This window comes from Lissotriton vulgaris, chromosome 4_1 (genome assembly GCF_964263255.1).
Source record: "Lissotriton vulgaris chromosome 4_1, aLisVul1.2, whole genome shotgun sequence".
In the NCBI taxonomy this organism is placed as follows: Eukaryota; Metazoa; Chordata; class Amphibia; order Caudata; family Salamandridae; genus Lissotriton; species Lissotriton vulgaris.
The window spans coordinates 142,036,207-142,049,977 of record NC_141691.1 but is presented as its reverse complement, the minus strand read 5'-3'; positions in this window follow the sequence as shown (position 1 = coordinate 142,049,977).

The window sequence follows — 13,771 nt, the reverse complement described above, 5'->3', positions numbered from 1 at the left end:
GGTTATTTCCACAAAAGCAGCACAGCCTACGAAGTGCGCTAAGACCAGGCATGCCAAAAATATTGCAAAATATGCAGTATTATAATCAAAGCAGCACTTAAGGTATCTTTAATACGATGTGCCGTTCAAATCAAAGTCGCAATTTTAGAGAAAAATCTCCTCATTACCTGCCTATATGTGTTGCAATGCATATATTTCACTTTCACATACACATCATGACTAGTCATACCAAACCAAAATTGCCACAGCAAGCGTATCCTAAAACTGCCTTGCCAATCCCAGGCTTCCAAAACCCCCAGCAAGTACCGTACAATGGTTCTTACCAATCACAAGGCGTCCAGATTCCAACCGTCAAGTTCTAAATTCGACCAAACGGCCACTGCACGGCAAGCCAACAGAAGAGATCGCAGTCGAAGACCGGCACCACCTGGATGGTCAGATCGGAAAGAAAGGAAAAAACGCCTTGGATGCCAAGACTCGGGTCTCCTCTGGCATGCGATCGCGTCCGCAGCGAGATTCCAATCCTTCGTCATGACCACTCCTTCAGGCATCCGAGTCGCCGATGAGCCCCACGTGTCGGGCGCCAATTGATGTAAGCAAGCCTCAACTAGGCCTACCAGTGCAAGGGGTTCGCCCTTCTCTGCACAGAGTCCTCAGACCATAGGAAGAAGTTGGCACAGAAACTGGAAAATACAAAAGCATAGTTTATTAAACCTTTAAAGGTGGTACTATAGTCCACACAACACCGTTCAGTATTGCATAGAGTAGCACACCGAACTAAAGCACATGGCCCCTTTTATACACAATGAAGGGGCTCAAAAGAAGGCGCTACAAAATACAAGAGCAAGTTTTATGTACATACAGGGGCATATTGGAAGGCACAATCGATGAGTGGGCGGAGTTAACAGTTTTCAGAAACTAGTAAACACATTCCTATCTGGAACTAATTAGTAACAGCTGCAGACCCTACTGGGCATGCTGAAAGTGGGGGATGCTAAATATAGCCTATTGCTGGGCAGATTTCAGGCGCAGTTAACAAAGAGGTAGGACAAAGCACATGATGAGCACATGGCAACATGTGGCAGACAAAATGGCTGCCACAAATACAAAATGGAGTCGGTTCAATTGCTACGACAATGGTCAAATACAGCATGTCTTCTGCTAATGCTTAACCTAATCGCCGTTGATTTACAACAGTAAAGTAGATTGGACAGATGAAGAGAAGTTGCGCAAGTTTGAAGGGAGTAATGGTCCGATAGCTTTCGATGAAGTACAGAATGGGAAGTTGTGCATTCACCGACCACAGACGTATTATGAGAATGGCAACGTAGGTCACAACACATGTGAGCATATTTTTACTTTGGAGTATTATGCAAAAGATTTCTTGCAAAGTGTGGTACAAGTGATTCAGACGGTGTATTTTGTCTGTGGGAAAAATGCTTATGTGCGATTGCCTGAGAAATGGTATGGAACGTGTTATTTAGCTATCATATTCCCTAAAATTTACCATACAGAAGATTTTGAACTTCTAGAAGGAGGGCAATATGTGAGAGTGAAGCGAGGTGAAAGTGCAGGAGCCATAGTTGGAGATATTGTTGGAGCAATGATACCAACTTTAGGAGTGATTCTGAATGATGGAAGATCAGAAGATGGGCGACTGTTGTAGATGAATTATCCATGAGTACAGCTAAGTCATTAGTGTAGGTTGAGGGTGAGATGTTATTGATAAGGACTATGGTTTTGCAAAATCGTCTTGCTTTAGACGTCCTTCTTGCCAAAGAGGGAGGAGTCTGTAAACTTTTAAAGGTCCAAGAATGTTGCACTTATATAGCAGACAATAGCAAAGATCTGGAGAAATATATAAGCAACATTACTGCAATTCATTATGAGATTGAAGACTTGATTGGAGAAGCCGTGTGGGAAAAGATTGGAAAGGGTTTTGGTAAGGTTGGAAGTTGGCTTGCGAATTTTGGAAAAGGGATTCTTGGTTACATCTTGAAGCCCATAATAATAGTGGTGTGTTGTGTGATTGGGTTGTGGGGATTGGTCAGAGCATACAAGTGGTACCAGTCAAGTAGACTGGAGAGGTCAATGAGAATGCAAGAGAGACGCACGGAGAGACTGCAGGACAATCAATATCGAAGTCTGAAAAACATGGAATTGCTCAAGAGAGGGAAAGTGGCAACAAGCTCTGTATAAGTCGGTTCTTCCCTAAGGATGGTGTAGTATGTGATGACACAGGTCATCAAAGGGGGGGACTGAGAGAGCGCCATGTTACTTTGAAAAATTTGTAGGGGTGCATTATAATCCCGAGTAGTCAGCACCCACATATTTAGAGGATTTTACTAACGTAGTTTAGAAATGTAATATTAGGCTAGGAATCAGTGCAATATGTAGTGATGTGTTTATTAATCGTAGACTAATGTAGTGCCTTAAATAAAATGTAATGTTGCATCTCGTAGAAATATAATCATATGTGAAATGACGCATTAGCAATGGTGTGCCTTCATGAAGTATACATGGACTTATAAATGAGTGGATTAACATAGGTTTCAATATGAAGATATATTGCTTGATTTGAAAAAAGAATTGATGTTCTAAAGTAATGAAATGTAATGCCTTGTCATATTAGAAATGCATCTAAACGTGCAAGGGCCTGGGGTATGTTGAAGCCAATAGAGGCCTAACTGTAATTTCTTTGGTTAACCTTAGTCGAAAAGAAATGATTTCTCAGTCTTGGGAAAGGCTGTCCTCAGCGAATATTAAATTGTAACTTGGAATGTTTGCAAGGATGCTCGGATGTATTCCAGCTTGCAGGTGCAAGGCCACAAGGCTTGTTAGGTAGAAGAGTCCATTGTTTAGAAGTTAGGATTGTAGGCGCGAGTGCAGAGGAGCTGCCAAAGAATTTGGGAGTGCAACATTCAGCGAAGAAGGTGACTGGGGCCCAAGGACACACCAACGGACGCTTGATGGAGAGGTGCCATACTGGAAAAATCCATATGTACCTACCAGAGGGGCATGCCTCTGGGCGTGTCAACTGTTTCTGGGATTTTGTATTAGGGACAGCACCCGAGGGTGGAGAGGCAGTCCGGAGCTGAGAGCAGAAAGCAGACTAGGAGTTAGAAAGTGGGTACAAGATGTAGGTAGTTTGTGAACTTAAGGTAGAGTAAGGTGTAGGAAGGAGCATCTTAGAACGAGCTCAGTAGCTGAGGCTACTTATTAGAAAGTGAGTGTACTTTTCAGGAAGTCTTCACAGCTGACATCTTTATTCTTGCTGGATGAATCGTTAAGTAGGGATGTCACCTTAGAGTTAGTGTAGGGACAGTCTAACCAAATTCTTTCCCTTTTTGTAAATGCAGTCTAGACTTTCCGCATTGTCGATCATAGTATGTCTAATGCTTCTTGAATTAACCTTGATTTTTATTCTGAGTCCTCTGAGACTCTTGCGTCGGATTATGTTTGTATTAGTGTCAGTCTATTTCTTGAATCTTTTGCTGAGATGTCTGTATGTTCAATTATTTTTGGCTTTGTAATAAATTTTCAAAATTTCAGTTTGTAGTCAGTGGTCCTTTTGAGTCTAATATGGATTTGGGTTGTAAAGCTGTTCAGAGTTATGATTGTAAAAAATCTTCCCTCTACGCTTCTCAGACAGGGAAAAAGGTCCAGTCGACCTGACTTGGGATTCTAGAGATTGGTAAGAAAATCTAGATGAGAATCCCAGCTTCCCCAACACCACACATCCCCCTTCGTTAAAAAAGATATACAAAAGTAAATATGGAACACAACTAGAACATAAATAACCATATTCATGAGTAACGGAACACAACATGCTGGGCCCGAAGGTAGATAAAATTTACAGACCCCTATGATAATCATTGCACCATGCCGGTCTCTGTCTCTATCTCACAACATTGTGCCCTTGCACATTTCTTGGTTGATGACAGAACACTTTCCACTAATTCATGTTGTCACGCACAGCCTTGGGACCAGAGCTGTCATTGTCCAGCCATAACCACCGAGGGACTTTCACAACTTTGGACAAACTCCAGACATTGCCATCAGTTAGCTCCACCACCTACTTACCAACCCTGACAACTTTCATGGGTGCAGAAAACCTGGACTCACCATATCTCATCATTCTCCCCTTCTTCACACGTACCCAATCATTCACACACAAAGGCGGCATTAAATTGTTATCTTGTAAAACTGCCGTACCAGAGTGATCATCAATAGCTTTTCTGCTGCCTTCCTTCCTACAAACTAAAGCCTTCATCCATCTCTGACTGAAATTACACATACTCTTCCTTTCCCACATTTTTTCAAAAGGAGACAAATCCCCATCGCTTCTGGGCGTGTTTCTGTAACTCCAAAGTTATTCTTTAATAGCCTAATGACCACTTTTTCCATTGCTAATGGCAAGCTGTATGCCTTCTTTTAACACCTTAATCCACCTTTCTACAATACCATTGCTTTGGGGATAATAGACTGAGGAGTGCCTGTGTGCAATAAAAAGACTCTCAAGGAACACCTTCATCTCATTGGATGTCAACTGCACCCCATTGTCTGTAAACAGTAACTCAGGAAAGCCCTCCCTTTCAAACACTACATTGAAAAATTGAATAAAAATTCATGAAGAAATTTGTGGAAGAAGCTTAACAGCAGAATAATCAAATCTGAATAACCTAGCACCTGATTCGAATGATTAGGATCCAGCGTGATCATCAGGTCTCTTTGCTGAGGCCATCCCAAAAGACAGGACCCATCTTTGGCCACATACACCTTTGCTGTGGTGGACTTGCCTTTAAAGCTAAGATTGGAAATGAAATACCCCAAAACTTCAATTGGTTTCCTCCCGTACCCCACAAATTTGATGTCAGGAGGAGATAACTGTACCCCTGGGAATTCCCTTAACCAGTCATCACCAATTAGAGTATGTCTTGCACCTGAATCTGCCATAACTCTTACTTCTTTTTCTCTATCCTTATAATGCAAAATGGGGCATCTTTTCCATTCCCATTTACCTCATAAACAGTTAATAAAAATTCTTCCTCTTTAAAGTCACAACCAACCTCCTTAATGTGCTCAGTATTTTGATTTCTGACTTCCATGGCCTTATTCCTAAACCTGTTTCTGTTCTTGCACATCCTTGCATAATGTCCCTTTATTTTACAATATCTACACACTTGACCAATAGCGGGACATTTTTTGTCATTGGCCAAATGACCTGGAATATCACATTTAAAACACACATATTCTATTTTTTCCAAATTGGTATAAGAAAGTGAACTTCAGCTGCATTTTTGTCAGATAATTCTTTCATGCCTCGTTTCATTTCTTCAAAACGATGTGCAATGTCAATGGCTTTAGTAAGAGTCAAATCATCAGCAGATAATATTTACTCTTGTAACTTAACATCAGCCACTTTATGTACCATCTGGTTGCGAACCATTTGGTTGTGGAAGGAGAAATAATTGCATTTGGCAGCTAAAATGCTTAAATCCTTTACAAAGACGTCAGTGGATTCATTGGGTAATTGTCCTCTGCTTAAAAATGTGTGGCATGCAACTATTTCATTCTCTTTTTTGACATATACCTTGCATAGCTGTTTAAGGGCATTATAAAATACATCAATGTCATCCTCATCACTTGTATCATTAATTGTTATTGAGGGTAGATGACTCAAAAATGTCCTGCCTTCAGCGCCTAAGCAGTGCTTTAAAATAGCTTCTTTCCGTTTGTCCGTGTATTCATCTCCCCCAATCGCCTCAATGTACGCTTCTAAACCTTTCTTACATTGTCTCCACTCTAACACAAGTTCTCCAGGAGTAACGAAAAATGGAGGTGGCGCACTAATGCCCTCCATGTAGAGAATATAGATTCTAAAGAGAAAGGAGAAACAAGAAATAAAGAGAAGGAGCAAAAAAGGAAATACACAAGTGTATCTGGAACAACAGTGTAAGTTCTTGCTAGCAATGTTTTAAACGTTTTATAAAGCCAGAAAAAAATGCAGTAAAGTGATGTGTGGATCACCGATACTGAAGTGTCCCCGAACGATCTTGTGTAACTGGCTCGCACATAAGAAGTGTGCGAATCACTGAAATCAATTTAAAAAACTTCTGAAATAGTAGATCACAGTAATGGCATGCGGATCACCGAAAGAAGGATGACCGCAACACTAGAGAGTATGGCAATTACGGCGTTTCGATCACCGCTCGCTGGATGAGAAACACGTAAAAAATCAGGGCAGGCAGCGCTCTCGTCTTTGTTGCCTCATGCGCATATGCGCGAGAAGCACTCCATGAATGCAGGAAGCGTACTAGCCTTTGTTGACATGAGCGCACATGCGCGAGAATCACATGACAGAAATTCCGTAGATCGAGTGGCAGCGCATTCAAGCACCAGTAAGTGTGAGTGTGGCAGCACGTAGTTGTAAAAAGGAATTAAAAACATAAAGTCTCACCACAACCTCGTCAAAAGTCGGGGTTTCCAGGATAGCAGGCAGTCCATATCGAAGTACATGTCACAAGAGTCCGATGGCGTTCAGCAGATATCTGTAATCAGCAGACTCGTGATCTGCTCGTCACAGGGATCCAGGCTTGGGAGTCCACTCTCCAGCTATCGCCAGTATAAAGTTCCACAAACAGACGACAGGATGCAGGAGAAATAATTAGGTAAGTTGATTGAATTAAGGAGATGAGCCATGAAGCACCTTCTCCAAGCCTGGGCCAACCGTCCTAGTGTGGAATCTGGTCCACAAATTCCGTGTTCCAGATTCCACCAAAGAACTGCAGGACACCACACCCTCCCATAGGTTAACATTGTAGATTTCTTATTACATATAATAAGATGTAATTCTCAATTGGAAGGAGGTAGATCTGTCATGTTTAGTACCTATACAATTTAAATGATAGTACACCTTTAATGATAAAGTCGCATTTATCATTACAATTTAAAAAATGACACTTTTAGAAAGTTAGCATTTTCCTGCTCTTAGCCCTGTGTCACTGCACCCTGTCTCCGATCTCCAATACACATTGAAGGGTGTAAGCAGGACTTTGTGCATTCCCACTAGACAGCCACACACAATGGGAGCGTAGGTGTGACTTAGAGAGCCACCCTGGGAGGATGGGAGGAAGGAGCTGGGAACAGCCTATTTAACTGCTGGGAATAGACTGTTTCCTGCCCTCACACAAAGGACTGCTTAACCCCCTGTAGTAAGTCTGGGGTCAGGGTAGAAAGGGAGGACCTCTGTGCATTTTAAAGACCATTCTTTGAAGCCACCTCCACTTCAAAGGCACCACTGGGTATAAGAAGGGGGCCTATGACCCTACTACTTCAGTACACTTCTGGGCTTTTGAGGACTCCCCCAGTATGAAGGACTTCTGTGTTGCTAAGGGACTGTCACTCTGCAGAGATGCTGCTCTGTAAGAACTGCTTTCTTGTTGTGCTGACCTGATGCCCTTCTGGTCTGACTGAGAAGGACTGGACCTGCATCACATGAACCCCGAGTGACTTTAGGGCTTGTTTACTTGCCTCCTGTTCTGTGAGTCTCCTCTGCCAAGTGGTGCCACCCTAGTCCTGAACCCTTGGAAGTGAGTTTAAGGTGTTATTCAATCCATCACCGCTACGGATACGGAACTGACGCATTCCCGTTTTCGCAAGTTCAGCGCCAATGCATCTTTGACACAGCGTGGACCGGAACCAGCGCAACGACATGGTTGAGAGGACCAGAACCGATGCATCACTGCCTTCGCGTGGATCGGCAAAGTAATAAACAATCGGTTCTTTCGGGTACACTGAATTTCTTCACTTATTTCTAATTTTGAGCATCATATTTCTTTGTAACTAAATGGATGTCAAAACATAAATACAAATTATGTAACAAAAGAGAGAAATCCAAACCATCTGCAGAGTTTAGGAGATACTTTATAAATTGCATTCATTTATAAGTACTTTCATTTAGACAATATGAAGGCTATCAAACGGTGCACAAGGTGAAAAGTGTGACAATTAGTGCTCAGTGGATTATGTGCCATGAATATATACAGTGTCAATGGGGTTTTGGGAAGGGGTAAGCTTGACCAATATGACAATTATTCACAATAAACTGTATACCGCAATAGTCAGTTTTGAAATACAGATTTTATGGAAAAATGGTCGACTAGTGTATAGATGTCGACGTTTGAACCCTAGTGTCGCGCTCTTGAAGCGTCTGCGTGGGTCTTCATCAGGACTGAGGGATGGGGTAGGGGAGGTGCGTGGTAGCCTCCAAGTAGACCCAGCCGGGCTATCCTTTGGAGTCTGGTGTGAGTAGGCAATCAATAGGTAGTACATGCTTCTTTCTATATCAAGGTCTCAAAAGGGTTAGTCTGATGTTCCAATATTAATCCGGGTTTCAATTGCAGCAAGCAATACTGAAGAATCAAGAAGTGTCTGGTGGTGTCAAAATTCCTTACAACGGTCACCAAGGATCCGAGAAGGAAGGGCATTGGTTCGTCTTCTTACAGCCGAACCGGGACAGAGCATTTTCGCCGCCGGTCAGACTGCATGTTCGGATCCTGCTTCACCGACATCAAAAGAAACTCTATCAATTAGAGGCATTACTGGATGCGCACGCAGCAGTATTTACCGATGCCCTTCCTTCTCGGACCGTTGTAAGGAATTTTGACACCGCCAGACACTTCTTGAGCCCATAAAGAAGTATATGTTCAAGTATATACAAGAGGTCTCCAAAATTCGACGTAAAAAGACATTCACACAAAGCCACACCTTCACACAGACCCACATAGCACTCCACTCTATAAAAAAAGCATCATGAGCCCTGAAACACCTCAGGCTTTCTACACTGCATCACTACCTCAACAACGGACAGCAGCCCACAATGCACATGTGTCAGGTACTCCATCCTCAACCTGCACACAGCACATTGAAATCATGCAGGGCATTGAGCACCAGAGGCTTAGTGAGCAAGGCAATGAAAATGCACCACTGATATAGAAAACATTGGAATACCCTAAAAAACAACTGAAAGAAGAAGACATGAGCAGAAACGACACAAACACAGCCAGCGACAGCCACAATCTTTACCACCCGACCACCAGGGATCCTCGTAGATCCAGGATATACAGCAGATGTCGATGAGAAAAGTGACCTGTGCACACAAAGACTCCCTATGCAGGAATGAATCAGTGACATCAGACACCAAAGATGTGGCAGATGATGTTCAGTAAATGGGCGAGCCTAAGGGAGAAGAGGGAGGTGGTCAAATCCCAGAGTAGAACAACAATAAAATTATCATGATTGCCGATGAAGTATTTAGGGTCACATTTTGTACTATTTAGGCACAGTCCAGACAGTAGCCCAGAAGTCCACATGGATTGGCATTGGTGCCCAATCGCAACACAACACTATGATGATAATGAGGCGCACAAAAGTCATAGGGCTAGAAGGGCTTTAGCACCCCGGCCCCTCTCGTCGTCTCTCAGCCCAAGTTGCATCAGCTTGAGCTGCTGTGGATAAGCTGGGCAGTGTCTGGAGGCTTATCTCCGCCACACCCGAGTTTTTCAAAGGTCTTTAAAAGATCATATACATATTTATATGCCTTTGTAAACTGGTTAACAAGCCTTAGCTTTTTTTCACTGGTTCCGGTACCAACTGAGTCCCCACTCTGCTTATTTCTTACATTTGTATTTTACTTTTACTGCCACAGTGGGAGAATGCATTTCATCAAGGTTTATCACAAGAAGGGATACCACCTTTCCAAAAGAAAATTACAGACCATTTTTTGTTTAACCCCTTCGCTGCGGGGCTAATTTCCCCACGGTGCGGGGGAGAGGGGCCGCATGCGGTGCTGCGGTGCTTGTGACGAGCTCAGCTCGTCTTGCAGCACAGTGGCGCTGTGCTCATAACGAGCTCAGCTTGTCACAACTCTGCCCACTCAAAGGAACGCCCCACACAGGAGGGGAGTTATACCCGCGTGGGCGTTCCGCAGCCGTTATGATGAGCTCAGCTCGGCATGAGCACAGCTCCAGTGTGCCTCATGACGAGCTGAGCTCTTCATGAGCGCCAAAAGTGTTAAAGAGCCTACAATGGCCTTGCCTTGAAACTAAATAGGGTTGACAAAACATTCTCTGTCTTTACTTCCTTTAATTATTAGTCATGGATCATTAATGCAGCCCTAGAACACAATTAAAATGCTTTCTATTTATATTTAGTGTTTGAAGTATGCATAGATAAGTGAAAAAAATATCGGCTTTACATGATTTTGCTTGGTTTTGTACTGACTGGGACATCAAAATACTTAGCTGGCAACCCTAATCACAAGAATGAAAGTTTGTTGCAGGATCAACATATTATTTATTTCCTGCACCCTCCATCCCTGATTAAAGCCATAATAACATGTCATTGATGGCTGGCATAGAGTTTTAGATATGTCAAATTATTGCTGAGTTATTTTAAGTCTAGGAATACATCCTGCATTCAGACAACCCACTCATACTCACCATGCACTCATGCCATTCACCTCCACCTACTCTGCACTCACACGAGCACAACGCTCACCCTGCATGCACCTGACACTCCACTCAACTGTCACTTTCACAGCTCACACTATACTCACGGCAATCACACTGCACTCATACTGCTCACCATGCACTCATGCTGTTACCCTGTACTCACACCATTCATCCTCCTCTTACCATTTGCTCACATGTTGTGGGTTTTTTTCATTTTAAGCTGAGTCTGTAAATCTTAAAATGCAAAGTGTTACTGGATAAAATCCATGGATACCGAAGAAGTCAAGCATTTCATAAGATCAGTTGGATGCTGTTATATTACATGTTAAAAAGTGGATTCATTTATTCCTAATACTGTAACTGCTTGATCCACATGTGAAACCAAATATAAGCTCTGAACAGCTATTTTAAGGAAGTGCACTTTTCAGTCACATCCTACTTGTAACAAACATTGACATGGCAATCTATTATTATTTTTGTGTTGTGTATAAAGAATGTTTTTATTAAGCTTCACTAAAAGGCAAGATATGTAGCAGAAGTAGCAGGGCAAGTTTTTCGAACACAAAAAAAGCAGATTGACTAATGGAAGTGTGAGTGGCAGTGTGTCTGTGAATGAGTGGGACAGAGTACAAATGTATGGAAGAGTGCAAGGGATATAATGAGAATGAGAGTGTGTAAGAATGTGTGTGTGAGTGTATGTGTGTTATGCGTGCAAGCGTGCTGCTGGTCTAGCATACAGGAGGTTATTTTTGCCTTAAGAACAAGGGCAGTAATAGCATATGGATGGGGGGGGCAATCTATGGCAAACTGAAGGCCCTGACATGCTTCTATTAAGACACCATCATTGGTATGTGAGAACTCGAACTATCTAACTGAGAAAGCTGCTAATCCAGTCATACTAAAGCGGCAAGGGACACAGAGCATGCACCGCCATTCCTGGCACGTAATTCTTAGCAAATGGGTTGGATCTATACCAAAATATTGGAACTGATATTTGAGGTAATTCAAATTTTCATAGGATTTCCTGTACTCATTTTATAGGCGTATCAATGGCAAAATGCTGACCCTTGTATACGGTGAACAGCCTTTACGATGCGGCTGGTGCACCGCATGCCGTTACAACGCGGTTTTTAAAACGCAAGTCGTTACCACGACTTGCGCTGGAGGGCGCTACAGGACAAGGAATTTTTTAATTTACTATCCAACACCTTCCCTACTGTACGTAGGCTGGTGTTGGAATAGTAAATTAAAAAATTCCTAAGTCCGCACCCCCTCCAACGCAAATCATGGTAACGACTTGCATTGAAAAAAACGCGTTGTAACGTCACGCGGTGTAATAGCACGCGTTGTAAAGCCGTACATCCCTTGTATACGCCTGGGGATATTTCCAGGTACCCATGACTATGGCTGAAGTATCCATGGTAAATGGCTGGTATTGTGATATTGTATGTACTCCTTGGAATAAGGGGCTCACCCATGAAACAATGCTGACCTTGGTATAGTGGAAGTAATTTCTGAGTTATGACATTTGAAACAAACTAGATCTATTCATAGGAAAGGCCAGGCTTTCCTGGTGCACCATGAAAGAATGCCCTATGAGGGTCTGAGGAGTTTTAGCAAATTGTACCCCAAAATCTGCAAAAAATTATCTGGGGAGAAGTTCACTCTCCCTTAAACCACCCACAAGAAATCTGTTAACTTGTTTTGCCTGCTGAAATTTGGGGGAAGTACAACACAACACCATTACATGGACCTTTAGTCTGCACTAGTGGGCAGAATTTGCAGGGTGTAGAAGGGACAGTTTAAGAGTTGAGTGTGTACTGTCCCTGCAGAAAAGACAGGAGCAGAGATATCTTAATAAAATAAAAGAGTTGTCTAATCGGAAAATGTATATACTGTTTACATTTACAAAGTTTCAAATCCTGTTGCTCTCTTTAATTTTTCCCAATTTATAGTCAAAAGTGAGCCAGGTGGTCTGGGTTATCCTAATAGTTGTCAATCTGTCTCCCATGGCTTCAGGGAGCTGCACGTATGTGGGTGGCTGCAGTTTTGGAAAGCAAAATTAGACAGTACATTTATGCAGCAAAAAGGATCAGCATGAAGCATGTTGGGGCTGCAACAACAGGCATGTGCTTCGGAGAACTGGGGTGGAAGGGTAGAATCAATTGCTTATTCTTTATAGCACAAATGTAAATGGAGAATAAAAAACCTGCACTGATGCCTTTGCAGCTTTAATGTGGATGGCACAGCCATTTGAATGAGGGAACATCCTTAATGAAAACCTCTATTCACCAATAGAATTAACCTATCAATAAAAACATGGTCCAAATTGATGGTAATGCACACAGTGAGCATGCAATGATGCTTTAGGAATATTATTAGCCAATACTATTTTTTTTGTCATTTATGCGATTATTGAGGTATAAAAAAAGACAAGATCCCCGTCTTCTGGGAAGCCTCTGGTTAGGGATTTGTCTCACACATCCAACTGAGGGGACGGCCCTCTTTTACTGTGTTGAGATTATGTCTTAAAACCTTCAAATTCCTTAAGGTAATCCCTCATGGAGCCAACATGATGATCCTACTGAATTTGATTTATCGCAAAGCTGTAATCATTGTACTTCCCTCCCTACCCTACCTTATGTGCGCCGGGATGCCCCAGGGTAAGCTGAGCGCATTATAAGTTTCATATTATTATTATTATTATTATTATTATTATTATGTTCTTATACCATTTTTCCCAGAATCTAGTCTTCTTTCTTATCACTGTAGACTTGTCTAGTTTTCAAAATTGTTCTACAGAAAAACACCATTGACATACACTTGGAGGAATTGTAAGTATCCACTTTACGCATATTTCTCATCTAGCCAGTAAAACTAACATAAATAATAGCTGTTTTAGATTATTATTTAACTCAAGAGAGGAAATGGTACTGTCACACCAAACATAATAGTAAATGTGCTTACCTCAATGTTTATCTCTAAAACTTTGTTGATAATCTTACCCACGTCTTCCCAAAATTTATCAAGAAAAAGACATCAATGGAACATATGGACATCATTCGCCTTTGGTTCTCTACAGTTTGCACAGTTTTCCACCGCCTGTTTGTTCATTGTGGTTAACTTTACTGGAGACCAGTATGACCTGTATAGGGTGAAAAGATGTTTTTTCCTGAGAGGTGCAGATACTATAATTTGCAATAATAGAATGCAGGATACTTGCCATTGATGCTTCAAATCTTGGTCTGGAAACATTT